Here is a 26,248-nt window from a genome sequence, read left to right on the forward strand (position 1 = left end):
ATTTAAACTGATAAAACAGAAGCGTGTAGTGCTGGTATTTGCCTGGGGCTTCCAGGTAACTCATGTCTGCAGTGCACCTGTTCACACAATCTGTAAGAACAAGCTGTCCCCTCGGCAGCAGTTGCCAAGAAACAAGTTCTGGAGCACAGAGTAAAAATAAATAATAAACTGGAAACGCCACCACGCAAGGTCGGTGGTCCCGGTTTCCAGGATAAGTTCTAAACACGTGCACAAAAGGCTGAGCTGGTATTAACACACCTACACCAAAGTGTAAAAGGCTTTATTTTTAAAAGTCGATACAAAAACTGGCATCTGCAACAAACATTCTCAGCTTTTGCCTTCAAGCATCAGGAAATCCCAGGATACAGACAACAGAAACCGAAAAAAAGTGTTTGTGGACAGAGACCATGCAGACAGATAGGTACACTGAATTCTGTCTTTTAAAAACAAGAGAAAAAGCCCTTTCTCACCAGCACAGTGCATTTGTCCAATAGTTCATCTTAAATTTAATACTGGGTCAAGACCAGACACAGAAGGTAATAAATAAAATTTTCAAAAGACAGTTAACCATGAGGTGTGTGTCTCTTTAGATGTCCTATGAAGACACAGGTTGTTTTGACGTGAGAGTTTCATTTTAATGCAAGTGACCAAAATGTGGCCTCTCCCTGAGGTCATTACTGTTGTACTGGGGTCTGCAGTCACATTCAGACAACCTTCTGGGAAACACACACACACACACACACACACACACGTACACACACACACATACAGTCAAGGTGCTGAGATCTGCGTTGAGCCAGCAGGACATGGAGAAAGTGAGAGTTTACGGTTCTATATTCTAGAGTAATGTATTCAAAGCCAACAGAAGAATCTGATTTTACTCACTGCTACTTTCAGAACTAAACTAAACCACTTAATCACTCATGGATACCAAAAAAATATATTACATTCTAGTACAGTATATGGATATATTTTTGTCAATATATAAATATGGAAGATTTCAGTAATTTCACACCACAACTGAAATATATGACCAAAGACAACATCCTTCTTGAAGTTCATAAGAATTGGAGCTTCAGATCACTATAAATCCATGGTCGTGTCCGAATCAGCTTACTTGCCTACTACTGAATATACAAGTTGGACACATTGCATGCATACTCAATAGTAGGCAAGTAAGCTGATTAGGACAAAGCGCATGTGGGCAGTGTGGTCCACTGCAGAGCATGGCAGCAAATCAGAACAGTGAAGAAGAGGAAGGGGCGGGGCCAGACTCATATCTTTTAAAAGGGCAGTGGCTATGCAGAACAAGACACTGAACTGGGCGTGGCTTGCTTGGTGCTGAAATTACACTGGGAAGTCAGTGACTGGTTTCTTCAACCTGGCTGTACATTTTGAGTGTGCCGAACAACTGGCTATGCTCTCATTTTCAAATTTACTTTTATCCTTTGCACGTTGAATCAAATCATTCTATGGCAATGCCTTGAGACATTACATATTAACAATTAACAAAAACCAGCAGGATGCCTGTATGAAAGTGTGCCTTTCCTTTTAAATATGATGTAGTATAAGATGTTGGAACCCAAAATCACCAACGATAACACGCAAGATAAATCCCATAATGCAGCTATAATTTAATTTCTTTGATACTGACTAACATTTATACTGTGTGTAAACAGATTTCCTTTAAATAAAATTATTTGCATCTGATCTATGAGTGAATATTAATGGATACCATCAATTGTGGCTTTCATTCTAGAGTAGGATTATTAAGAATAAATATTCTTTATTAAGGTTATGTTATATTTCTCTGACAGAGAAAAAGAAATACAAGCACACAGACACAGAACTCTGGATGGTGTATAATGGTGTATATTGCATTACAGAATAGTAAAACCCGCCTTCCACAATATATTAGTAATAAAATACTGTTTAAACTTCTTTTGCAGAAAAAGTTCACCCATTTAATGTCTGCATGTGGGTGTGAGGCTATTTCTGTCCTTAATTCATATTGCATGAAAATATATGTATCTTTGTTTCATTTCATTGTAAATAAAAAAGCATTAAAAAGGTCACTTAAAAACAGGAGCTCACAAATCTAATAAAAGGGGGAGAGAAAGAAAATTTTAAAAAGAAAAAATAGAAAATAAAAAAACAAGAAACTAGCTTATTATTTCCCACCATACACAGAGCTCGGGGGGTGGATTCTGGACTCAGACTTCAGGGGGTGGAGCCTGGACACAGCACTAGGGGGAGGGGAGGTGGAGCCTGGACTCGGAGCTCGGGGGGCGGAGTCTGAACTCAGAGCTTGGGGGGCAGAGTCTGGACTCAGACCTCGGGGGGCGGAGTCCGGATGTAGCACTCAAGGGGGCGGAGCCTGTACTCAGAGCTCGGAGAGGCGGAGTCTGGGCGCAGGTGGGCGGCGGCCTAGTCCACAGGCCCCTGGAATATGAGTCTGACGTAGCCCGGCTCGGCGCTCAGCTGCTGGGCGCAGAAGGGGCAGGCGGCGTGGAAGGTGTGTGTGCCGTGCGGCAGCGGGATCTGGCTCCAGAAGGCCGCCGTCTTCTCCGAGCAGGCGTGCCCGCAGGGCCCGAAGGCGTGCGTGGGCGGGGCCGCGTCCAGGCAGAGGCCGGCCTCGCAGCCCAGGCGCAGCGGCGCGTAGGGGCCCCGGGCGCGGCACATGGGGCACTCGCGGTCGCCGCCCCGCCGCTCCTCGCGCCCCCCGCCCCCCCCCGCCGCCCCAGCTGTGGTAGCCGTGCACGTGGCCGCAGCGCAGGTAGGCCCAGGGCTGCCGGTCGTCCACGGCGTCCTGCCGGCGCACGCTGGGGAAGGCCAGCGTGTTGAAGCCCACGGGGCACTGGGGCCGCGCCGCGTTCAGCTCCTGCCGCAGCGCCTCCAGGTGTTTGACCGTGGGAGTGCGCGACAGGCCCTCCGCTGTGCGCCACAGCAGCGTCGCCCCACACAGGTCTATCAGAGAGCCGTCCACCAGCTCCTGCGTCTCGTTCTCCACCTGCGGGGGCATGGGCGGTTAACCCACTTCAATCCCGTCCACTCAAAACATTTCATTCACAAACTGAAAGTGCCCATAATGCTCATTTGAGATTCTTCTGATTAATTAACTGAATTAAAACGAAACTGATAAAGAGTAAGACTAGAGAAAAGTACAATAGCCGACTTTAAAATGCATTCACACAAACAGGGAGGAGCAACAGGAGTCTTATTCATGAAGAATTCAGAGTTGCAAGTCCTAACTCTGTCCTGTAGATGGCAGACTAATCCATGTTTCCCACATTGTAATGGTTCTAGGTCTGTTTGGTGGGGTTAGTGTGTCTGTAAGTGATGAGGGAGGTGAAAGCTGTAGTGTTCTCAGTAGGGAAAGGTTAAAGTGAGCTTTGTATGGTCTCAGCTGCACCCCTGATGCTGTGACCCCAGCCCCATTACCCCATAAAGCATAAACAGACCAGCCCCGCTGTACAATACAGTACCCTTCCCTTAGATGACAGACACGAGTATGTGGCCTCACAATCCAGGAGTCTAGAACTGTGAGCCTGGGCAGAAGATATCAGAGCAGTGCTCGGGGGTCTGGGGGGTTAAAGGTCACAGGCAATGTCAGCGGAGCCGCACTCAGGGGGCTGGGGGTTAAAGGTCACAGGCCGTGCCCTCGGGGCGCTCACCATCTTGCCGCGCTGCTGGGCGGAGCGGGTCTCCCGCAGGGTGAAGACGTTGCCGCACACGGAGATCTCCCTCCACACGCCGGGCCTGGAGTCCTCGGTGAAGCCGAGCCGGGGGTGCATCACCAGCACGCCGTTGGTGGTCAGCCCGTCCATCTGCCCGTCCGGCGTCTTCCACTTGGCCGCTTTCTCCTGAGCGGGGGTGGGGGGGGGGGGGGGGGGTGTCAGCCACTAGCCTTTAGCCACACATCACAACTACGACTCTACAGTCCCTCAACTGCACATCTGTACACCCGCGTGCCTGTCAGCTCATCGTGGGTACGGTTTCAGACAGTACCACAGTCACCAAAGCAACCACAGCTTTCAAAGGTGGGTTTTGACAACTGACGGAATTAACATTTCTCTCTATTTCTGGACCCATCCGCCTTCCTGCTTTTGCACAAACACTAACGGCGAACCGAAACACGCACTTCTTAGTTTCTCTGTCTGTGAACAAATTTCCTCCAAAATTCAGTGAAAGCTTATGCGTGAAAGCTTATGTGTGAAATGACTGGAGCAATTTAGCAGGTTTCCCCCATACTGACGGGGGGGGGGGGGCGTACGGTCCATACGAACGCGCCGGTGCCCCGGCCTGTCCTGCCCCGCCCCGCTCACCCCCAGGAAGATGTTCTTGGAGGAGTCGAAGCCGGCGGCGTAGACGTGGGCGGTGTGGGGGGGGCTGCGCTGGCAGGTGATGCGGCAGGCGAAGCGGGAGATGGTGCTCTGCGCCGTCTGCGCCTCCCCGCCGCTCTGGCTCCCCGCCACCGTGTCCGTCACCACAAAGTCGATCGGGCTCTCCGTCGACCGCCCGATCTGGAGGCACAGTCACGGTAAAAACGGTCTGTCAGTCTGAACAAAAATTATTATTATAATTCAGAGAGACAGACTGAGAGAGAGCAGAAAAGAAGGAAGGAACAATTCCATGTTGAAAGGATAATGTGATAATAGAGAGAGGGGAAGAGAGGGAGAGGCAGCTGCCTTAGCTGTATGAATGGGGATAACTGCATGAGTTCTGGCAGCATTTCCACTAGCTTTGCTCACAAAGTGCACAAGATCACTGAGCTCATTCCACTAGGTGGAGCTAAGGAGCGAGGAAAGGACACAAGGAAAGGATGAAAGGAGAGAAAATAAGCGACTGGAATGAGGAGGAGAGGAGGACTGCAGGAGGCAGGTGAAGGAGGAGAGGAGGTCTGAGTACCTGGAACATGTCTGTATTGCTGTCGTGCGTGTACTCCACCACCACCGTCTGCACCCGGGACAGGGTGTAGGAGACACTGTGCTGGTCCTTGTTGCTGATGGCCTTCGAGAGACAAGGAAAGATTTATTCGCCAACAAGAAAATGAACAAGAATGTCAGCTGTGTTCACATCACATCTGGGAAACCACAACCCCTTCACTAAACCCCCCACTACCCACAGCCATAACCCACCCGCCCCCCGCCCCCCCCCCCCACACTCAGCCATATACCCACCCCCCACCCCCACCCACCTACAGCCATAATCCCCCCCCATCTCCCAGCAGTTGACAGCAGTGACACCCTGCATGCAGCAGATGGAGAGCAGCTGGTTGCCGTGGCGTTCTGCATCGCGTCAGGTTAAGATATCTGCTGGAAGTCGCAGCCAGAGAAGCCATTCATCGGCTTAACTGCGTCCAGATGTGTGAAAACAAAGACACCGGCCCGTGTGTGTGTGTGTGTTTGGGGTCCCCTCAACATTCACCTTCCCTCAGACAGACCATTACCCTTCTGACAGTCTTTGCCTGTGCAGTGTATTGTGCTCTCTTTGCCTGTGCAGTGTATCACATTCTCTGTGCCTGCGCAGTGTATCGTATTCTCTGTGCCTGTGCTGTGTATCGCATTCTCTGTGCCTGCGCAGTGTATCGTATTCTCTGTGCCTGCGCAGTGTATCGCATTCTCTGTGCCTGTGCTGTGTATTGTGCTCTCTTTGCCTGTGCAGTGTATCGCATTCTCCGTGCCTGCGCAGTGTATCGTATTCTCTGTGCTTGTGCTGTGTATCGCGCTCTCTTTGCCTGCGCTGTCTATCACACTCTGTGTTTGCTACAGTGAAGGTACCTGCATAGCTCCTCCCTGCCTGGCACTCTGTCTCCCCCACCTCTTCTCTCCTCCCTGTAAGGTCGCCGTATCGCTCCATCTCCTCGTCATTTCTCCATCCTCCTCTCCAACTGTCTCCACCCCTGAAGCCTCACTCTGTCCCTCACTCTCTTTCTCATCACAATGGAGGAACGCTGTCTGAATACACACGCACAAACACACACACACACACACACACACACACAGAGTCTGAACCTGGGCCACCCGTGTGTGTACACGACTGTTACCTTGGCTGCCTGTATGTGCGCATGACTGCGCAGACTCTTACCTTGGCTGCTTGTGAGTACGCATGACTGCACAGACTCTGATGACTGCACAGACTCTTACCTTGGCTGGCTGTATGTACGCATGACTGCGCAGACTCTTACCTTGGCTGGCTGTATGTACGCATGACTGCGCAGACTCTTACCATGGCTGCCTGTGTGTACGCATGACTGCGCAGACTCTTACCATGGCTGCTTGTGAGTACGCATGACTGCACAGACTCTGATGACTGCACAGACTCTTACCTTGGCTGGCTGTATGTACGCATGACTGCGCAGACTCTTACCTTGGCTGGCTGTATGTACGCATGACTGCGCAGACTCTTACCATGGCTGCCTGTGTGTACGCATGACTGCGCAGACTCTTACCATGGCTGCCTGTGCGTACGCATGACTGCGCAGACCCTTACCATGGCTGCCTGTGTGTACGCATGACTGCGCAGACTCTTACCATGGCTGCCTGTGTGTACGCATGACTGCGTAGACTCTTACCATGGCTGCCTGTGTGTACGCATGACTGCGTAGACTCTTACCATGGCTGCCTGTGTGTACGCATGACTGCGCAGACCCTTACCTTGGCTGCCTGAGGTGTGCAGGCTATGTGCACTGTGCTGGGCTTCACCCCGTTGGCCTTGGCTCTCTTGCAGAGGGCGAAGCGGCTTTTGCGCCTCCCTCGATCGCCGTTGGGCAGAGAGCCATTGTACCTACAGCAGGAGCAGAGCAGAGTAAGGGCAAGAGGCCCAGCAACACCTGCACACCGCCGCTTTATCCAGGAGATGGGATTACCATCTGCTACACATAAACAAAGGGCACATTCAAACCGCTGACTGTGTTTGTGTGTGTGCGTGTGCGCGTGTGTCTGTGTGTGTGTGTGCACGCACACACACTCAGGTGGGCTGGTTAATTTATGTTCTCACGCACTTGACATCTTAAGCAACCCTTGGGAGTTGTACACACGCCCTTGTTACCGTGGCGTGGTAACCATGGAGAGAGAGAAAACAGTGTGCGGTGAACACGCCCTGGGGTCCTGGTCACAGTCAGTAGTCGGTCACACGCGCCTGTCTCCAAACAGGGCAGGACAGGCGGCATGATGGAGGACGTTCCAGTACCTGACCTAACACGACCCCTACACCAGCTGATTCGTCTGCCCGATGGCAACTCACACTCTCACACATGCACACTCACACTCATACACATACACACACACAATCTATTTTTCATGGGAGCCCTGCCCAGATGTTACAGCATACAACATAAAATACAACACAGCACAGTACCACAATGAACAGAACAAGTCTTAATGAAATAGCAGGTCAGTAGACCTTATCTGACCTGCACCCTATCCGATAACCCCATTCCACCCACAGTCATGCCTCAGCTACACTCAGAGAGGAGCTGAACCCAAACATCAGTGAGTACACACATTCAAACTCCAGGTAAAAATCGCTTTCATTCACTCTCAAGATTTGTATATGCAAAATATGCCACTCCCTTCTCCTGACTGTCGACAGCTAAACAGAACATTTTCTCCTGTTTAATGCGTTTAAAAAGGAAGGTAATAAACTGGACTCATGGAGTCTTTAGTTAGGTGGTTTTACTTTTTTGCAGCAGTCTCCGGAAAAAGTGTGCAATACTTAATTGCAGCCTTTTCTTTGGTATCCCAACATTCCACAGAGTGTATTAATAGGGAAAGTTCAGATTTAGCACAGAAGCAAAAATGGTAGTAAAAGGGAAAAAAAGTTTCTTTACCTAAGCTAGTCAAAGTGCAGTTATACCTCCTATTCAAATGCCTTAGTCAGGATGTTGGGTTTTAGCTCATAAACAGATCGTTTCCACGGTGATTGTGAGCGACAGAAAAACTGAAAATCGGTGGGGAGGAGCCCTTCTGACCCACATATCATAGATGGGTGTGAAGGGCAGAGAAGCCACTCCCTGAAACCCCTCCCTGCGTTTTAAACGATGCAGATATTCACACTGGCCATGCTGTCCTTAAACAGTGTTCTGGCAGCGAAGTGTGATGTGTGAACATGGCTTTAAGTTAACCGATACAGTGCCGACCTTGGATCAGGGTTAGATCTCTGTTTAGGATTAGGTTTGGGCCAGATGACCCTTAATTGACTGTTTTGGCAGGAAGTGCTCTAGAAGCAGGTGACTGGGAGAATCCACTTAGTGATGTGGGAGGGGGAGCCTGCTGAGGCAGCAGTCTAAAGTCTTCTCACCCCAGACAGGGGTGAAAGGATCAAGTGTCTGCAGAATTAAATCTAATCATTTCCAAGGTATGCGTCAATCCCAAATTCAAAATGACCAGGAGGGAGCGCCCAAACAAGTTTTCATTACGGCATTACCACTTAAAGCCCTCCGTATAGTCTAGTGCAATCGACCTGCACATAAACTGTGCAGAGACAAAGCTGACTCGCTGTACTCAGAAATCCCACACAAGGAAACTGTACACTGGGGGAAATCCCGAGGAATCTGGCAACCGCAGGAAGCTGTGAACGATAGAGGGAGGGGGGATGGGGAGCAGCACGCTGTTTGAAGGAAAATTCCATGTCTCCAATGCTCACTGCGTCTCAGGAAAAAACTGCAAGCTCAAATCCTGGGTGTGGCACAGCCGGTAAACCAGGGGTCCCCGAAACTCGACACGTGAGGAAAGCCATTTGACGACCTGCTTTGATAGGTTCATTAAGAGCTCAGCAGGGAGGAGAAGCAGCGGGACCAGGACCTTACAGGTCAGGGTTGGGCCCTCTGTACTACACCCATACTGCCTCCAGGCGCTCAGAGCAGTGTAAACAGCCTGTGAGCAACGCCCGTTACCTGGATACGGCTGCTCGGGTAAGACGCAGGTGGCGGTGAAGCTGGCAGGGCGCTCTGCTTACCCCAGCACAATCAGCTCCCCGTACTTGACCGGCGCTTTGGTGGACGCTGGGGAGATGGTCTCCGGCTCAGGGGAGAACATCGGCGCGGCTGCGGGAGGACCCACGCTCTGCGGTCCTGCGCCTCACTGCTGCCTCCTCATCGCTCCGGTCCGCTCCGCCAATCCTGCGCGAGACAGCCGAGACAGGGACCAATCAGAGAGGAGCGCCCGGAGTCGCCCCGGCCCGCTCCCCGCCCCTCTCCCGCACACTCACACACCCCCCGCCCACTGCCGCGCTGAACAGTAGGCGGGGGGTGTGTGAGCCAACTGCCCTGCTCTCGATCCATTATAAACAAACTGTTAAGAACAAGAGTCAACAGTGCTAAATGAATCTGAAAAGCTGTTTGCGTAAAATGTATCAGACTGGAGGGTACGCATACACCCTCGAACAACTCCGCTGAAAGATCTCTCGACAGTGCCCCTTTTCCAGGAAAAGCCTAGCCAAATCGCATGCACTTGTGTACTCTGAAGTCAGTGCCGTGTGTATAAGTGCTGATAAAATAAAAAGAGAAAGAAAAGTGACCCAGTGAAACCGCAGTAGCGTGCATGTGCAGAGGCAGCCCTGCAGGCTGACGGACACCCTCGAGCGCAGCAGCCACGGGGATTCAGCAAACGGCCCGTGTCACGTTTCTGCGCTGAGAGCCGCTCTGTGGTTGTGCTCGACTCGGACTGCTTATCAGGTGTTTACCATCAGCAGAAACGAAGCTCTTATCTGCGTTTCCCTGAGCCCCACCTAGCCTGGGCCTCCAGCCGCCAAATGCGCTACCGAGACCTCGGCCGAGGGGCCCTCCTCTCTTAAAGCGGTGAGCTGGAGTCACATTGGCAGAGACTGGCTCAGGCCAGATCGCGGGAGCCTCCGATACTTGTGTGCGTACAAACTCAACCGACCATGATCAGACCAAATCCACAGCATACGGACAGACCAAATCCACAGCATATGGACAGACCAAATCCACAGCATACGGACAGACCAAATCCACAGTATACCTCAGACTTTTGATTACAGTCAATGGCCCTGCTCTACCACATGATCTCTCAGTGATTGACCTAGTCTCCCATTGTAACCCTGCTTTCCTCATTTGGATATGCTGGCCCCATCAAAACAAGGATAGTGTCTTTTACCACCCCCGCTCCTTGGTACATCTCTCACCGATTAATGTGAATGATTAGCTGGAAGAAGATGATAAAAAAGATGAAACAATATTTTTAACAAAATTCTGAAATTATGACAAGCTGCTTGACATATGACAAGTCCTTTGTCGCGGCTTCAAAGATATTGTTGATCAGCACTTAGACCACGTTTCTCAGCTTATCGCGCTTCTGCCTGCTCAAAACAAAGATAAGAACTCACCCTAGACACAACCTAAAGACTACAAACCTGACTTTGTTTTCCCAAGCTGACTCCAGGGTAGATGATCGAATGTGTGTATGACCAGCTGCTGCTGTTGCAACATTTATGATAAGAAGCACCAGTGCGTTCCCTCCTCCAGAGCTCTAGCGAGATCACCGTTATACACCCAACCACCCTGTAGAGATTCCTTATTCAGACACTGGGCTAAATGCCCATTATCCTTTAATCAGAGATATTTCCACCGATCTCCCCTCCCCTTCAGAAGTGGTGCTGGAATTCACCCACACTCCTGTGCCCTGTACTTTCCAGATGTGCCAGATGTTCCAGCCGGTATGACTAACAGATCTTACTCATGAGCGCACAGGTGGACGTCCTCCAGGACTGACATCACCAGGGACAACCGCGCGGCGGACTCCGCTGCTCATGGGGAGGGGGTGGGGGACGCGCTTCAATCGCGCTCTCCCGCACTTTCACACGCTCTTATTTGTATAGCGCCGGACACAAACGCAGTCACAAAGCAGGTAAAGTAAAAATCAGGACGTTAGGAAAATTGAGTACAGAGTCTAAGGATGCAGTTGACCGGTTTCACCATTAACCACACTGAAAAATCTCCTAAGTAGGAATAAAAAAAGTTCTCAAAAAATAAAAAATAAAAAAAGTTCTTTCCTCTCGTGAGGAAAAAAAACTCCCCAGTGTGGAGAAATCTCAGGAGGAACCTGTTCTGGAGGGGGGCTCATCCTCCTTTACAGTAATGGAGCGGTTGTGGCATTCCATTGTGGCGCGGCAGTTACAAAGCAACCGGCTGCAGGTTCGAATTCCAGTTGAGCCACAGCCACTGTATCCTTGGGCAATGTATTTTACCTCTGTTTCGGGTAGTAACCAGCTGTATACAGGGAGCACCTGTACGTGAAACATCCACTACGTAAATAATCTTGCGAACAGTTTAAACTTCCTGTATGATCGCCTAGACAACAGATTGTCACATTAAAGGGAAACATTGAAGACTGATACAGTAGAATTACAGTGACAGCTCTGTTTATTAGTGAATAAACCAGTGTAGAACAGAGAAGGACATTCACTTTGTTTGTGTAAGTGCGTAACAGAGAGCTAGCGCACTGTACGGACCCACCCCTGCTCAGGAAAGAGCCTTTACCACGGTTCGTTCCCCGGCAACAAGGCAGCTTATGTGTGGCTTTCTCCTGGGGAGGAACCCGACCACCCCCTGTTCCGCCCCCTCGTGAGATTAATTATTCAAGGGGCGCAAAGGGTAGCACGCAACTCCTAACCAAAATCTCATATCCTCATCTCCCCTTCACTGCTCTAAGAATACCCATTTCACACCCAAGCAACAACCCGGGTAAAACCATGTGTGCGCCACTGGTCTGAAAGGGTTAACCCGCGTTACCCCGACCTGGGTCCGGGGATTTACACGGGTTCGACACGGCTGGGCTTCAATATGAAAGGGGGACGTGGGTCACTCTGTGCAGCAGTTAGCTGACTGACCTGGTCTTTCATGGGGTTTAACTCACCAAAATTTCCCTGAATCGGTACTCCAAGTCTTAGAACTGCCCTCATGCAGAAATGATGTTCCAGTATCAGAAGCTCTTCAGGGGCTTGGAAGGAGCTCACCTTCCATGAGGAGCTCTGAAGTGTGAGCCTGATTAGCCTATATGGTGTGTAAATGAAATGAGTATCCTGTACTTTACTCTGCCACTTAGCTACTTCACAACTAACCCAAGAATATCAGGTTGCTGACCCCTTTAAGAGCCTAAATTCAAGCCTGAAGCTGGAAGTAGCTTGCCTCACAGGACAAGAGAAAAAATACATGGAGAGGGCTCTGATGTTACAACTAGGCAGGGGACAGCAACCGCAAACTCATTTAAAAAATAAAAATACATTTTAAAAGATCACACCACATGAACTTGCCACATAGCAAGTGCAAGAATACTAAGCCCTCCCATTCAGGCAAACCAATTGTAAGCACAAAGAAACCCCAGTTTCTTGTCGCAGTGCTCTGGCAGTTATCAGTGCTTTCTGAGAAATGAGGAGAAAAGGGTTCAGCTACACAGGAAAGAAGGGGTGAGGAAGGTACCCAGCCACATCTTTTACAATCACAACCTTACATCAGACGCGCCCTTCTGAAAACACACAGTCTCTGCCTCTATCTCATGTTAAGATCGCGTTCGGCAGTGCAGGGGTGGGGTCCGGGGGCCACTGCCGGTGAGCTGAGATGGGTTTTTCCCCGGTGGATTAGACGCCATGTTTGAAAGCTGATCAGGGTTCCGCCTTTCAGAAGGTCGTCACTGGCGATGTAAGAGGTAGGGCACCCGCCAACGGTGTTTTCACGGTAAAACAAAATAAAAAAATAAGGGCAAACGGACAGACTCGCTTCCAAGGGTGGAGACAACGTAGCTTACAGGTACCGGCTCTTGTGCAACTTCCCCCTGCCATGCCCTGAAGTGTAACTTAACACACTGAACCAATTCAGTTACAGCAACAAAAAACAGGTCAGATGTGTGTAATTACATAAGAAACATTAAGACGCAACTCTGGAAAATTGGTTTGTTTTTTAAATTGAGGAATTACTTTTTTACTCATTTCAGAAGAAAAAACCACTTTAATGAAAGAAATTGCATGACCACATACAGTTAAAAAAAAATTTTTTAACTGTAATTTGTAAATGGAGCTGCAGAGATTGCAGAAGGCCCCTACAGAGCTGTACCTGGGAGGTAACGTGCACACTGCAGGGTAAAGTGTAAACCATGGCAACACCGTGATTGACAGCACAGGAAATCACACTCAGGCCTTCCCAAGCACACCAGAGACGATAAAATAGGGAGCCCAGTGGAGCCAATAGGACAGAGAGCCCGTGTGTCACTCAGCCTGCATGCCAGACGCAGAGCGAGTGCCGATGTGTTTGTTAAACCGGCAGCGTGCCGAACGGTCCGTGCAGCCCTGCGAGTCTCGGCTCGGCTGCAGACGCGCGTGCGTGGGTCTGGCTCACGGCAGTCTGCGCCTGGCGTCCAGCTACGTGCCTCCCCTGTCGGCCTCTTTAGAGGACGCATCACTAAGTGACACTGCCGAGCTTCTTCGGAATCTCCGCATTTCCAAAACAATAAAAAAATGTAAAAAAACACAGGATGCTGAAAATTCCCAAACGTCCCCTCCCACTTGCCCGTTTCTGCAGGAGGGGTTTTCACACGGGCTTAAAAGTGACGTGGCTTTAGCAGATGGGTGTAATTACACAGCGGAGTGTGACGTAGTCTCACATTAAGCGCTCGAGAGACACTCAAACTCACAGCTGAGTCAGTCCCCAGAGATCCACTGTGGAAAAAATAAAACAGGAAACAGGAAGCAGAGGAAAGAAGAGGAGGGCAGAGAGAAGCACGGACGCGTGGGTTAAGGACCCAAAAAACGGTCACAAAGCCAGGACTGCTCATACGTTGCTCATTAATAAACTCACTCATTAACAAACAAACTCGCACGCGCAGTGGCAGTGTGGTGTGTGAGGAATTTTACAAGTAGTTCAGCTGCTCTAACTAAACAGGAGCTAAGGGCTCAGTCTGGCTCCTACAACCACCAAATAAATAACAATGTTACCACATTCTACAGTTCAGGACAATAACAGCACTATTACCGCTACTACACCCGTGCACTGACACACACACACACGCACGCAGTAATGTCATGAATCCCGTGGGAATATGTTGGGGGCTTGTTTGGAATGAAATCCTACACCACAGACCCTGTCCCCATTGACAAAACAGGCCTGTTCATACTTCATACCAGAGGGAAGAACAAAACATCACACATATGTTACCCGCTTCCACTCAGTCACTGGACAATCTGCTCACCTCAGACGAGCCGCTGCCGGAGAACATCCTCATCCTCATCATCAACATCAACATCAACATCAACATCATCATCCAACCAAGCAAACATGACAAGCGCGCGGCCTGAATTTCTGTCACACCGGGATCTTGGCACAGCATGCAAACTTCTAACATATATTTGTAGATCATTATGTGCTGCAATTCGACATAATTCCATAAAAATACCATAAATTTGCAACAACGGTTGAAGCAAATATGTAATCTCTTTACATTGGAATGAAGTGGAAATGGTTCAGGATTGGGAAATTCAATGCAAATACCCAAATTAGGCAATAATCCAGTGCAGTTTGCAATTAAGGTGATTTTACTGTATTAGCATTAACCTATGCGGTTTTCCCTGCAGCTTGAACTGAGGACTGAAATTTTGAAAAGCCTTTAATGTTAAGGTACAAGTAACACCAATGAAGAAAAGGATGGTGCAAGCGTTCTTTGAGTGAATATATAAAAATAATTTGAATACAGTAAAATGACATTTGTGTGGGATTATTAAGTTTGAAGGTTCATTAATAATGTACCCTATGTTTTGTGTGACACAAATGAAATCAATAAAACCACTGCAATTCCAAATACCATTATTTGCGCAGAATGACGGTTGCCCAGGGGGTTTCCCATCTTAAAATAGGGTGATTTTGTCACTTCGAGTGACAAGGCCGAAGTCCAGCTTTACTGCCGTCATCAACTCATTGCGTCATCTCCCTATATTTACAAACATTTATAAACTACCACAATGCACTGAGATGTAGGTTATAAAAAATGAAACGTAACAAAAAAAATAAATTATTGGAACAATTTAAATATTTATTGACGGGTTACATATTTTACCCGCCAGAACTTGGGAGAAAATATAGCCCACACTGAAGGATTTACGCATTGTAAGGGGTCATTCTACAGGAAATTGTTTTTGGAATTGTAATGTCTTGATATGCATTTCATTTTTGTCACACAAAACTTAGGGTACACATCTCAATGCACGGTGGTGGTCTCTTTGAAGAACTTCTACATGGAGCGGAGTATAGGGAGACGATGTGTTGAGTTGACGGTGGCAGTAAAGCCAGACCAACTGCACTCACTCTCACACACCTAAACCCTATTTTGAGCCAGGAAAAAAGCCTGGAAATTAAGTGGTCTCAAAAAGGCTCATCGGAAAGTGGTTTTTCATTAAAGTAAACAAATAAACAAGCAAACCAACTAACAAACAAAAAAGTAAATATTCATACACGGATGCCACTCTGAGCCCTTTTTCCCCACATGGCCTTGCAGTAGCTGGCGGCTCGCTGTAACGGGGAGGTAAGGCATGCCCTTGTGCTCACTGACCTCACGGTAGGGCATCTCTCGCAGCACGGCTTCCACTTTTACAGAAAGCAGCACACCTGGCAGCGAGCCAGAAAACAGTGCCAACATTCACGCCAGGCTGAGCCGTGCCAACCCTTCCTTTAGCGCAACACTGTCGTTTTACAGTAAAGGGCATGTTCACAGGGTAGGCTGGCTTTGCAAAACCGGTTCGTGAGAAAGGTCAGAGGTCGGCGTAGGTTTCCACGGAAAATTAAGAGGAGCACTCTGCTGCAGCTAGGATACCGTGAGCCCACTGGCCAGGTTATCTCAGAGGAGTGCACACCTCAAACGCAGCCAGCCGATTCAGATGAAGGCTCTGATGGCAGAGAAGAGTGTGACGCAACCCATTCTGTTTGTGTAGCACCTAGGCTAATGGGGAAGAGAACTCATGGCATCAGGCCAGGAAACGAACCCAGTTCAGGGTATTTCCTGCCTCAGATTAGGGCTTAGGTGGTGACTTAGCGTGACTGCGGTCGGTCTGGTTTTCACTGCCACAGTCAACTCGACACGTCGTCACCCTAAATTTAGCTACATTTAGAATAGAAAGTTCTGTTCTTCAACAGACCACCACAATGCCCTGAGATGTAGGCTACAAAAATCAAACATGTGACAAAAAAAACTGTAACAATTTAAATATTAATCAAAGGGTTGCAGATTGTACAGTAAGTCCCAGAACTGGCGGGAAAACATAGTCTTTACAGAAGGATATTGTAAGGGTGTCATTCTACAGGAATAGTGGTATTTGGAATTGTAATATGTACTGAAATGCGTTTCATTTCATAGTGTGGCCAAAAATGGGCTATCCCTTTAGTCACATTGTAAGCTTTAGGCTGAGAACAGGCTAACCGTTCAGTCGCACTGTAAGCTTTAGGCTGAAAACGGGCTAACCGTTCAGTCGCACTGTGAGCTTTAGGCTGAGAACAGGCTAACCGTTCAGTCGCACTGTGAGCTTTAGGCTGAGAACAGGCTAACCGTTCAGTCGCACTGTGAGCTTTAGGCTGAGAACGGGCTAACCGTTCAGTCGCACTGTGAGCTTTAGGCTGAAAACGGGCTAACCGTTCAGTAGCACTGTGAGCTTTACGCTGAAAACGGGCTAACCGTTCAGTAGCACTGTGAGCTTTAGGCTGAAAACGGGCTAACCGTTCAGCCGCACTGTGAGCTTTAGGTTAAAAAATGGTTAACCTTTTCCATCTGATGGGGAAAACGCAGAGCAGGAAGAACTGATCTGATGACTTCTCCCCTCCGTCCCACCACACATAATGGCTCTGTTCCCCTGGATAATAAACACACAGGTGGCGTTCTGACCTGACCTGGGTTTTTTTTGTTTTTTTTTATACCAGAGCCTCAGTGTTTCAAGGGAACAAAGACGCACTGATGTCACCAGGCGTCACCAGGCGTCACCAACAAGCACTCACCCTTATCAAACATCGAAAGTGCATTAAGACAAAGCTTCCCATTCTGGAGATTATCATTTTACAGTATTTATTTTTAGACTGAAATTGGAAACGAGACGCTGTTTGTTGGCTCTTTGTCTGCTCCATGCTGGAGGTTTCTGTTCACAGCTCAGGTGCGTGGAATGGAGGAATGTGGAGGCACAGTTAACGTGTTTGAATGACTGTGTGTGTACGCCTGGGAAAGAACAGAATGCAATTGAGCAGGAGCAAACATTAGGAAAATCTGTGCTTTTGAATATTTATTTATTCCAATGAAATAAGAAAGAAATCAGCAAGGGTGCCCGGTCTGACCTACTTGTCCCAAGCAAACGCGCCCCACGCAAACATGACCGTGTTTACCATCAGTTCCCCCCCTACGCCTCCTTTGGGAAACGTACCCATTCAAAACAGCTCTCACCTGCTGCGCTAACCTCAGATTTTTCCTTCCATTACAGCCATGCAAAGAACACCAAGAGTTAGCAAGCACTACCTTCTCAGCAAGCATTATTAGCACCTGGGCTAATTATCAAAACATAGCCTATAGCCTGTCTATGAAACATATTTTTAAAATTCACAAAATTTGGTTCAAATGTCAATCTGCAAAGTTAGAGGCCTCAGGAAACTGCATAATAAACATGGCTACTTTTGCATAAACACACACACAAAAGCCTTTATTTTACAGGTGACAATGACAATATCACTGTTCGGTGTTTTTTTTTTTTTTGTCATATGTTTAATGCAATACAGCCGACATGTTCCTGTGACAGCTGAGTAAAGCCCAGATGTTGGCCTGATACCCCCCCCACCCCGCCAAACACACCACACACACACACAGTTCTGACTGGAATAAATGCTCATAAATGCAATTTCAGCTGCTTTCTTGCAATCTTATAACCCATCTTCTAACCCATTTGACTATTTCCTGTTGCAATAGCAGACGATGCATGGATAATCAATATCTGAGGTTTTCTCTACATTCAAAACAAGTCTTGATTCTCAGAAACCTTCAGTTCACTTCCACTAAACCTGAATACCACATACACTCACTGAGTTGTGCTTTTCAAGACTATCAGGAAAGAAAAGTCTGATGTCAACTTGCTAATGGATGATTACTTGTACAGCAACTGTAACCCAAGCTGAAGAAAACAAGCGAATGCACAGCTGATAAGAACTCACTAACCACTGACAATGACAAAGGCATGTTTTATGCAAAACTATCAGTACATTAGCTGGACGCATTAAATGATAAGATCCACAATTCTATTCAAGAGATAAAAGCTTGTTTGTCTGCAAGTTCTTTGTTTATAGTTCATCCAGCAATATGCAGTTTAAGCTCCCAATACAGATACTACAGAGGGATTGTGAGAAAATATATATCTTACAAAAAGGACTCTTCAGTTGGCAAATGCAACAACACAAGGAGTCCCAACCAGAACATCCACAGTCACTGACATCAACAGCCGCCACCATCTGCTCTGACCACAGACCCCGGCAAATGCTTCTTTGTTAAGTGGAGGCTACATAGTCTGCAAAAATTTTTAAAAAGCTTCATTACGAGGCCTGTCACCTTGCTTTTGTCACACGAGGCAAGCGGCACTGTCTTTCGCGCGACACATCTTTCCTTTCCCTCCCCTCTCTCCGTTCCCCGAGCTGCACACAGCTCGGCCATCTGGACCGGTCGGGGACTCGAGACGGGCGCTTCCGATGCCTCGAGCGCCACCGATCCCTGCTGCCACCCGTCTCACCTGTCCGCTCACCTGCCGGACCGCCAGTTAACGAGAAAGGCAGAATTTACGAGAGGGAGCGGCCAATGGCCTTCTTCTTCTCTCCGTGCCTCTCGTGGACTGTCCCAAATAGTTCTTCTGGATTAACTTAATGCTCTTTTAATATGATGACAGGATTGGCTCCGGTGTGGAGACAAGCTGTCCTCTTCAGCCCAATCACTCAGAGGCATCGATCATCAAGTTGTTGGCTTAGTTGACATCATTTTCTTGGCAATCATCAGGTAGCTTGCATTTATTTTGATTCATGTCATGTCCTTATTTTTATTTTGCTAACAACTTCACTCGCATATAAAACTGTCTGTTCAAGTGTTCCAGGAAAATTATATAAAGAACAAGCAAAGCACTTTGGAAATTAAAAGAAAGGGGTGTCTCTTGTAATGTGGTTGCCCACAAAACACCAAATGCACTGACACAACTATCTTTTAAAGTCATGTTTAGACCTAATGAACCGAGGAGCTAGTCAGAAACTCCTTAGATGCTAAAAAACAATATTATAATATATGTACATGTGAACCTCAGTGACACTAATCGTTTCATAATAGAGAGGACCACAACAAAAGTGATCCAAATTATCACGGGACAAAGGCGTCGGCTCACATAGCCAGATGCCCAAGCGGGATGAACTAGCCATGCAAAACAGTTTATGCCCGAACAATAAGGCAATACATGACGCAGATAAACGGTCACATCTCCCAGATGGTCATTCAATTATTTTTTTTCTCGACTGATTTATAGCCAAATATGTATATTCAAATGATGAACTGGTTTAACAGCTAAGATAGGTAGCTAACTTAGCTTGGTGGCGTACGGTAACCTTTGATGCTTTCTGACGCTACGACCAACAAGAGTTGGTAGCGTTAATCACAATGAGAAATGCTCGCAAAGGATCAACAAGCAAGAAAGCGAAGCTAGCCATGTTAGCGCTAACTCTGATCGTAAACTACTCTATCCATCTCGAAAGCTCAAATTGAAATGTTAATGGGAGCTAGCTAAATGCGTACGTAACGCTTGCTACATTTTGTAGAACTGTACATTTCCTATCGATAGTACAGATACGTTCACGTTAGCTAACCTACGCCAAATCAGAAATAAACTTTAGCCACCTTACACACTTATCGATAAATCTTTAGATATTTATGTTCTGTACACATAACTACATAACAGATAGCTAAATTACAAACTTGGTACGGATGTCAGGGGAACAGCGATAGCAAACAATACATTAACGTTAGATTACCCATCAAGTTTTGCACTGACCTGCTAGCTAACTATTATAAACTAGACTAGCAACAGCTATCGTTAGTAACTGTTAGCCAAGTAGTGCAACACGGCCAGGTAGCTGACACACGACTCTGACAAAGGTGCGAACGTTAACAATCTAAGTTAACGTTAAGGGAATCAAAATCTCACAGGTGTGGCAAGATGACAAAAAGTGAAATTAAATAACCAACGTTATTCTCAGTACCTTGGATTTGTGCATTAACGCCAGGGCAGTTGACGTTCTATTGGGGGGGGGGGAAACATCCCACATTCAATATCCTAATTTGTTCGCTAACCAATATAAGACAGCTTTATCTTAAAGGTATAGACTATAGCTAGTTACCATAGATAAACCTGCCTACCTAACTGACATCTCACATCTGTTATAAAACAATTAACGCTAGCTAGCTGGGTAGCTCATTTGAAAGCAAGTGCTAAAGTAGCTAAACTGGAGAATGTAAATAATGGAACTAGCTAGCTAGCTGGACGGTCATGAAAAATTATCGCGAAACCAGCCAAGTTAGCTTGGTAACAAACATTAACTACCTTGCATGCTAACATTTTTGTTTTCCACATGATAACTTGAATATCATTCAGTTAAACAGTTTTACTTACAGCAGGGCTTGAGTCTTGACTCTCGTCGCTCAGTAGCTGGTTTAGCTATCGCTAGCATTAGCAGCTGTATTCCCTGTCAAATGAAAAAGGGTGAGAATGATAACAATCAGCAGCTCGAACTCAATCCGCGTTGCTACCTTGGGCACCTTCCCAGTGAACAAAGCAAAGGCAAGAGTGAAGGAATCCTGCTTGGTCTGAAGAAAAGAAGGCCGCACTTTCTGCTTTATTTTCTGTTTCCCAATGGAGTTTAAAACCTGCTGATATCCTTAAGCGAAGGGTCCACAACTCAGTCACGATGCAAGTATATCGTATTTGATTACAACCAGGGTCAGCTCAGTTGTTACTAGTGACAAAACCTTTCGCGTCATTAGCTAATTATTTCGAAATGGATGCTGGTATTAGTAGTTTATATTCATCGATCTTTTTATACTAATTTCAAGTAATCTGTAAATTAAAATACATCTCCCGTGATGCTGTTGTGTAACGACAAGTTCATCGATTGTTTCAATAACAGATGGTTGTTTTTTTCCCAAATTTAATGCGTTGATGTGTTGCTGTGCAATTCTTACCTTTTCATTTAATAATATTTTTATATAAATACAAATTCCTTTTTGCTTCCTTTTTCAAATACAGTAAAACATCAACATTTGTATCATATTTTGACAGTTTTTGACGGTAGGATGCACTGCGATTGCTGTAGACAATGTGTTGCCGCAAGGCTGAGCAAGCATTAAAAGTATTTGGATTTTTTTTTTAATTGGGAGTATTTGAGTTACTTTGGGTTAATTCTTGAGTATTTTTGTGAATAATCTTAGAGCAGGGAACTCAAAGGGCTGCAGTGTTTATTCAAATTTGGCAATAATTGTTGTTCTATCGTATACAGCATCTCATACAGAGCAGTGCCCCCATAACCAGATACTTCATCCAGAGAGAGCAATGCCCTGAGTGGCTGCCAAGCACCATCAACAGCAGCGGGGTCGAACCTGCTCTCCCATCCAAGTGCTGTACCTATCAAGCGGAGTTCCCATTAGGCATTACTACAGTGTGTTTTAGCCGTTGGCTAGTTTCATAGAAACACAGTAGACAAGACTGTTTTCCCTTCACCACAAAGGAAAATTGTGTTTATTAGGTTTGCAAAGAAAAACTAATTAAATACAAATGCCAAAGTATAACAAACACAGTATGGACCATTCTACAGTATCTGTTATCTAGCTATAGATTTGGATATTTTAAATATTTGTCAAGGATTATGTACAGGTTTTGTCTCAAGTGCATTACATGTTCGCCCACCAGATTTATGGCAGTGTGTAACTAGATCACATCCCTCTGCAATTAGTAGAGGATTTACAGGTACATTCAAAGCTGCAAAATGGGGCGTGTTCATTATACTTGCTATAAGTATTCTTTCATTGGTATTTGTGTCTAAAATGGGTTATTATGACTCCATTAAAAGTACACAGAGTTGTGATATATCACAATTTGAAAATCCAACTCAGTGGGGTTGCATTTATATCCCAGACAGGAATAGAGCCTCAGCTTAACCCATCAATTCACACCACCTTGGAATCCCGGGGTCTCAAATCAAAGCACTCTCACGTGTCCCATTCCGATCGTCCCAGATCCAGATTCCAGATTCCGCTGGGTGTTCCAAATGTGCATCTCTGTAGTGAGAGCATGACCATATTTGGCAAATGCCCCTCTCAGTACAAGCAGTGGAAAGTTCAAGTGTGCCCAGAGACAGATTCTCATCGTACTCCGTGGTCAAGGTAATCAAAAACACACATGCTTCCAAACTCTCCTGCTGTCACACGATCGTAAAACATAGAGCTGCATCAGCTAATAAACCACCCAGCTGTCAACAGAACAAAACCTGCCAGAAACAAACACCCTGTACATCTAAATAAGAATACAATTGCCCTGTTGTACTCATATCCGACACCGACAGCTTCCAAGGAAACATTGCTCCCTAGAAAGAAAGAAAAATGTCCTCAGTTCTGTAACTGCCCGTGTCAGGGGTATAGAGACCTGTTGTAACAGGACATGCAAGAAGAGGGTAATGCCCTCACTATTATGCAAAAGCATCTCTTTAAATTCCCCCTTTGTCCTTTCTGTGATGTGAGCGTAAAAACTGAAAGTATGTGTGTGTGTTAAATTAAAAAACCCATCCAGTGGATCCATCAGCTAGTACTCTGGAGTTCCTTCCGACCAAATCACAGGTCATGGGGTCACATCCTCACTGTCATAAACAAAACCATGCTGAAGAATTAGAGGAGAGATGATGAGGTGTATTCACAACAAGATGACAAGGCAGGCATGTGATACAGTGACAGTGCTGGCACAGATAAACCCTGCAGCTGTGATTCCATCAGACAATTACATGTTCTTCCTCATCCACCCCACACTTCCGCTTTCCATTGCCCGACAGGTCTCTGTAAACAGGGGGATCAAGTAGAAACAATAATTACAACCACCCTTGCTCCCTCCCCCACCACACACACACGCACGCACACACACACAAACACACATGCACGGGCACACACACACACACAATATGCCTCAGTACCATGACAACACATGCCAAATTACCATAACAATTAATCTGTATTAGTGCTGTGGCAACAGTTCTTTGAATATTTGTTGAGTTTGCATATGGTGGGCCTCATTGATATTTATTATTACTGTAGGCCTACAAGCAAAACAAGAACGGCTCCAATACTATAAATGTTATAGCACAGCAGATTTGCTTTTATTTGATTTCGTTCTTCCAGTATAAATGTCCCAAAGACCATATATTTGTAATTACATTTTCTGATATGCGAATAATACTGTATTTGCAGTGTATTCCATTTCTATATAATCCAACCACAGGTGGAGATGTATCACTACTTTGCTTAGATCCTGCACATAGTCTTTCATCCTAGACTAGGATAGATTTGTGAAATGGCAGCACACTAGGTGAGCCAAACCACAGCCAAGAGGATTCCATCTTTCACACTCACACACACACACACACGCACACACACACAAATACACACACACTTACCTCCACATACTATCACAGGGCACAGCCTTGCAAAATAAACTAGTGTTTTCATGTACTTTGACATCCAGCTGTCTGTCGTTTTGGTATTAATGTGCAACACCTTTCTAACATTTTGCACATTGCCAGCATATAAATCCATTAGACCAATGTTCCTTTGCTACCAGAACCAAGGGTAAACAAGCCAGTCATGACAGAGAAGTTTGATTGTTTGCAAATATTTCTATTTCAGACTGTTAGGTCAGCAAACACACAGATACACATGAGAACTGACAGAAAAGAGATGGCTTTGTGAAGAATTCCTTTAGTAGTGAAGGTCACAGAATTTCAACTTGAAGCTGCGAAATATTTATACCAATGTCTGCAACCACACTGTGCATGAGATTCCTCTGTTAATGTTTTAACTTCTTTTTACTCAAGACAGAAAAATGCACAGTCTGTCTTTGGTGTCCTCCACCTCGTGATAGTAGAGTACATAGTCCACACTAGCACCCAAGGACAGTTTTGTTTTTTCAAGGGAGTGTTAAAGAGGTTGTTGTTGCTGAGATTAATCATGAAACATAGCAACAGCCTTCTTGGGTGAGGTCTCTGGTACAGAAAGGTCAACTTTGTGGGGAACAGAGGGCTCTGTAGAGTCTGCCACCATACCATGGGTTTATGTGATAAAAATGCTGAGGTCGTACTCAGCAAAATATAAAATTTCCCAACTGCAGCAAGTTTGGAAGTCGGCCTGTCTGCTGTTGTTAGGCTGCCATGGAGACAGTTGCCGTGTACACAGATGTGTTTACAGAATGTTTTAAGTGCGACAAGCTTGCAGGGAACAAAAGATGATTGATTGTGTGCATCCTGCTGGACTTAGGCTGTCATTCCCTGATTTGTCCAGCAGCTGCATTCTAACTTAACATAGACCCAGAAAACATTAAACCTAGATTGATTTCCCTGCCTGTCCCCCCATTTACTCAACTTAATGTACCCATCACAGTGAATCTTTTGAATCTGTTGCCCACTATTAGGACTCTCTGCTTATTTGGAAATTTAATACAGAAGTGGTCATTTTTCTGTTTTTCTTTGCATATTGTAATTGGATTTTAATATGGTGTATTATGTCTTAGCATTTGGGTTGTAATTTTTTTTGTCTGTCCATAGATCTATTGCTCCCATGAAAGTGTGCCTTTGCATATACACGACCTGGGTTGGCATATAGAAATGGGGTTTCTCTAATTAGCAATTTTGCTCGGTTGCCTGTCGCCTCTCCATCTCTTTGCGATTATCTGAGAGAATGTGGACGCAGATATGATCCTTTTAGCAGCCCACACTGAGAACCACCCCTGTGCCAGTCTGTACTGATAACCACCCCTGTGCCAGTCCAAATCTATGGCTGCTATTTATTTATTAATTCAAAAAGGAGGAGCTCTTTGATACAATGGGTTGGGAAAGTTGTGAATCAGAAATGAATGCAATAGCACAATAGAACAGAGCCATCCAGAACTAATCCTGAATTCTTGGCTGGGTTCCCCTTGGGAGACATGGAGGGAAACAATCTGACATCTCCATCCCCACACCATGCCACATGGATTTCCCGATGATCTCTCTACAGAGAGGGCAGGTTTCATAGCTAGATGCAGGGAATAACTTTTGGTTTGAGCTCATCAGTACACGAGCTGCTGTGGAAATGACCCAGGAACTCTTAGGTAAGACTCAGGTCAACATTTGTCCTTAACTTTGAGTTACTAGAAAAGACAAGCATTACACATTTCTCCACACGATCCTGGTCGTTAATGAAGGAATTCAAACTCTAGAGCAGTGCAGGTTCAGAATATAGCATTCGTACAGCTATACCAGCCTTAGAAGGCCTTGGAGTCCCTGGTCACTTGATTGACCTGCTTGTTTCCATGGCAGCATTTTGGGCACTGCCCTTTCTAGCAGGAGGAGAGCATGCCTCTCAGTGGGGTCAATGCTGTCTACTCCTTCCCGGGATATCTCCTCACACTCAGTCTGCTAAGGCCAGAACAGAGAAACAGCGCGTCCCATCTCGTTCATAAGCATCATTCTCAACCACTCTTAACACATATCTTCATTGCTGAGGTGGTGTGAATGATGCAGATCACATTAAGCGGACAAGCTACTCTTGTGTTCTTTTCACATGATTTTCATTAGATCTCTTTTAGCCTCTAGTCTGGAGTCCAAGTGTTTGACAAGTAAATGTGAGCTTTACGGTAGCTCTCGGGGATTCCCAAATTTGTTTTTATCGGTGTGGCAGAGAACCATTTCCTCAATAAAATTGTTAAAGTATGACACTTTTACCCAGCAACCATGACAGATTTATAATGCATAATTACAAAGACCAGAATTGTGACGGCTGTGTACACAAGACAAGGTTTATTTAATCAGAGCGTCTAAAAATGTCATTTAAAAAAATATATAAGTACACGATAAAAATTCTTATTTGGAAATTCTTTCATCTTAATTTTTCCTACACAGACCCAGTGTCTGTTTTTGGAGGTCCTACTGTACCCACTGTACCAAATGAGAAAATGAACCAAA

At 46.3% G+C, this 26,248-nt stretch overlaps 1 pseudogene; it reads right to left on the minus strand.

The window, feature by feature from the left end:
- Positions 1-262: 262 nt before the first annotated feature.
- LOC118218098 lies at positions 263-21,009 on the minus strand (annotated as a pseudogene).
- Positions 21,010-26,248: the final 5,239 nt, after the last annotated feature.

The sequence above is a fragment of the Anguilla anguilla genome, chromosome 18 (assembly GCF_013347855.1).
Source record: "Anguilla anguilla isolate fAngAng1 chromosome 18, fAngAng1.pri, whole genome shotgun sequence".
Classification (NCBI taxonomy): Eukaryota; Metazoa; Chordata; class Actinopteri; order Anguilliformes; family Anguillidae; genus Anguilla; species Anguilla anguilla.